Consider the following 4,042-nt stretch of genomic DNA (forward strand, 5'->3'; position numbering starts at 1 on the left):
AGTATAACAACATCTCTTTATCTCAAGTTCTCGACACAACCTCGATGTTTTTAAAAGCCAAAGAACGAATTAACAAAGACTCCTCCACAAAATTCTCAAGGGACAACTAATATCAAATCACATCCCCAATCTATACGGGATCATTAACATCTAAAAATGGGTTTTCTTCCAAGATCCTATCATAAATTTATCTCATGTTTACTCCTAAGGTGACGACGCTCAACCTACTAAGCTTTCAAATCCCAACCATAAACAACAAAGCCAAGTTCTATAACTTTAATCACATAGGCAACTCATTCCTAACACAAAGAATCCACCAATCAATTATACTCACTTGGACAAGGAACTAGGTATAAGAATCACTAAGTATTTATCATCACATTACCTAAGTCTTTCTAACATCACGACCTCTCAAAACTGGGGTTAAGGGTCAAAACACAAACAAACTCCACAAAAGCCAACTTATCCGACCGAAGTTAACATTCCATAAGGCAAAGATGAAGGTATACACGAGGGGCATTATAAGGAGAAAAGGTACAAAGACAACTCCTAAGATATGGAATGAGAGTTGCGAAAGGCATAGAAGCACAAAGACAAGGGAATATGACAAGGCATTCGAAGAGAGGGAGGTATCTTCAAGACGGTAAAGACACCCTTCAAGAGAAAGAAATCCACAAGCAAGATGTGATGGAAGAAGAAACAAAAACGAAGGATAGGTCGGGTGGGTACCAAACTAGCTTCCAAGGTAAAGTAAAAGGGAGTTTAGAAAGGGAGGATGAGCATCGCGGGATAAAAGTAAGGAAAGGTGGATCAAGGATAGAAAACACACCCATAACGGTGTCGGGAGGAACGGCGGTTCCGACTTGATTCTCGACAAGAATGACTCTTCTTGGCTCGGCTTCCGGAGCATGAGGGAGAGGAGGAGTAATCTTCTTCTCGGGGCAATTCTTGAAGAGATGTCCGGGCTTCTTGCAATGGTAACACTTCAAGGGCATATCATAGCATCCAATCCCGGGGTGATAAGCTTGCCCACACTTGAAGCACTTGCGGTTCTCCCTAAGCCTATTAGTAGATGTAGGGACTTGTCCTTTTGGCTCTTGCACTATTGGCTCTTGTCCTCCATGGTCTTGTACTCTTTGTCCTTGGACTCTCGGCACCAACCTCTTCTTGCTAGAAGGTGATGAAGGTGAGGGCACAAAGGGTCTCTTGCCCCGACGGATAGGGCGATGATTCACTTGAGCATTGGCATTCCGTTGATTCCGAAGAATTAGAGTAAGGGCTTCCATGATAGTATTCTCCACCTTGGTTGGTCGTACCATCTTCTCAAGACACCAAAAGAGTCAACCATGTTAGCACCTAACAAGTAGCATGCACAAAGAGACTACCAACTTAGGTCCTTAATTCTACCCATCTCTCATTCATTATTCAAGGTCAAGTTCAAGGTTAAATTCGGGGTACACGTGTGTGCGTCGGGAGCAACATATGCTCGATACCAATCGTGACACCCCTCGATGAGGCATCAAAAGAACTATTAAATCTAAGCGGAAAATAAGGGATTTTTAAAACCTTTAAAGTTTAAAGTGTGAAATCCACCATAAGTGATCAAACGAAAATGAAAAGTAAAATGAATAAGTTTTACAATTAAAAACGAAGTGCGTTGGGGAAAAGATATCCCACGAATAAACACAAGTCTAACGATAGGTGAGTCTAAGCAAACTATAACTAAGGTCCAAGGTTCAACGTTCTCGCTAGCTCACACGTCTTCCCCATAATCTGCATCACAAACCTGTCATTCATGTAAACATGAACGCCACGTCGGTGGGGAGTAACTCGGGTTCTCCCACCACAATATGTCGAAATGCATATAAGCAAGAACTTAATTAAACATATTGATCATACATCATACTTGACTAATAATGAACAAGGGAATACAAACGATAATCATAATGAGATAGGCATATTGCATTCTTAAAGAGATAGGCATGGTACATCATATTAAACATGCTTTCAAGGTAGCAAAACATGTATGTGAGATTAGGCATCGAATCATGTGAAGGAGGTAAACGACGGATCAATTGAATAGAAAATACATGGATAGAAACCATAGCCATTACTTGAAAACCTCTTAACAACCATAGCACGGGACGTGGCTACTAACGTCACATTCATACTTATGGCTTGCATCTCACCATAAGAACGGATGGGAACATCAATCCCGGCGATCATATCGCAACTAGGGGCTTGCATCTCACCACTAGTATCCGATAGGACCAAGACTCTCACAAACAATCATAGAAGATGTGCACTCTCGTATATAAGAACACACCAATGACCGTAACAAGCAAGACATTTACAAAGGCTTTGACTCAAACAAGACAAACCCGTAGACTCCAACCTCCTGGTAGGACGACGATCATAATACGGTCCTAGTCTAAATCTGGCCAGACTCTCGGGATGGACGACACCCGATTCGACATACAATCCCAAATCGTATCCAAGACTCGATCCATGACACCTAGCCGTGCCCCAAGGTCGAGTAACCCCAAATCGGAACAATGGTACCTAACCGTACCCCAAGGTCCGAAGAGGCGGAAGGAAGATAGCCCAACTCGGAAACAATGGCACCTAATCGTGACCCAATGTCCGAGGGCAAATAAATAAGGAATGTCGAGTAGTCACACAATGTAAACCGTCACACTCCGGTCACAAATACGAGTAACAATAGTTGCATGATCATCCCGTAAACATGTTATAAATTGACCACTTATCAATCATGGAAAGATGCATGTGTAAATCATTAGTTAATATAGGTTATAGGCGAAGAAAAGCACTCGAGAGGGGTCTCGGCCCGGTCGGGGGCGGCGGCGGTCCACCGGCTGGGACTCAGCAAACATTAAAACTTACGGGGGTTCCCACCGGTCGGTGGGCGGTGGCGGTCAACCTACTGAGACCCATGGTTCATTTTTTGAAAAATTGTAAAAAGGCCAAAAGTTACAGGGGTTCCCGGCCGGTCGGGGGTGGCGGTCGGTCAACCGGCCGAGACCCACGACATATTTTGAAAAGTGAAACAACATACGGGAGGTTCCCACCGGTCGGGGCCGGCGGTCGGTCAACCTACTGAGACCCACCGTCAGACGCGTGAATCGCCAAAATCGTCTCTCAAATCATTTGCAAACAACCACAAATCGTTCCACAACAATTATTTACCTGTCCTAACATGATTCTAACCATGAAAAACAACATAATTGAGATAGAAATTCAACCAATACGGATCAAAGACAATAAAGATTGGAACTTGCCATCAAACATGTGAGAAATGTCATACAAGTATTCTAATCAACATCAATTCACCACAAGTCATGAAAGACACCAAATTTAACAATCATATGAGTCTAATACTACACAAATCACACAATTTTAACATAAAGTCGAGTAACCCATCACCGTTACCTTTTTGCACTTAAATCCACAAAAGACTCGTCTACCTTTCAAGAATCCACTTCCGGGTCAACTAACCTTTCTCCTAAACATAAGAAAACACAAAATAAGACTAAAAATCGAAACTAGAAAAAGGGGTACCATGAGAAATTGGCTCGACAGCCCCATTAATAGAGGAAAGTCGGATCTTTTCTTACCTAGAAAGAAGGAGGGCGATGAGAGGAAGAGGTAGACGCGAAAATCGTTGAAAACCGATGAGAAATGAAGGTTTTATGGCCAAATTAGTGAAGGAGGTGGAAGTTGTGTAACAATGGTGTTGTAGTTGTGTGTTTGTTGGGAATTTCAGAATTTAGGAGTGAGGGAGATGGAGTTGTGAGGGTTTAGTTGAGGGTTTTATGAAAAGAAAAGAGAAGGAGAAAAGGCCCATAGGTTATTAAAAGCCCAACAACTCAAATTGAGTCGGTTTCCACTAGGATTTTCGTCTCAAGCCCACTATAACTCAAGACGGGAAATAATATTATTATTATCATTATTATCCGACCAAAATATTTATTTTGTATAACTTAAGCTTTAAAAATATAATATCTATAGAAATCATATTTAA

At 41.9% G+C, this 4,042-nt stretch overlaps 1 long non-coding RNA gene across 1 annotated transcript; it reads right to left on the reverse strand.

Annotated features, from left to right (window-relative positions):
* Positions 1-1,549: 1,549 nt before the first annotated feature.
* On the reverse strand, positions 1,550-3,837 carry LOC141614931 (uncharacterized). The gene is made up of 3 exons (XR_012529478.1): positions 3,636-3,837; positions 3,451-3,523; positions 1,550-1,786 (listed from the first exon to the last, which is right to left on the reverse strand). It is a non-coding gene; the product is annotated as an uncharacterized LOC141614931 (long non-coding RNA).
* Between the last annotated feature and the right edge of the window lie 205 nt (positions 3,838-4,042).

Source organism: Silene latifolia, chromosome 11 (genome assembly GCF_048544455.1).
Source record: "Silene latifolia isolate original U9 population chromosome 11, ASM4854445v1, whole genome shotgun sequence".
Classification (NCBI taxonomy): Eukaryota; Viridiplantae; Streptophyta; class Magnoliopsida; order Caryophyllales; family Caryophyllaceae; genus Silene; species Silene latifolia.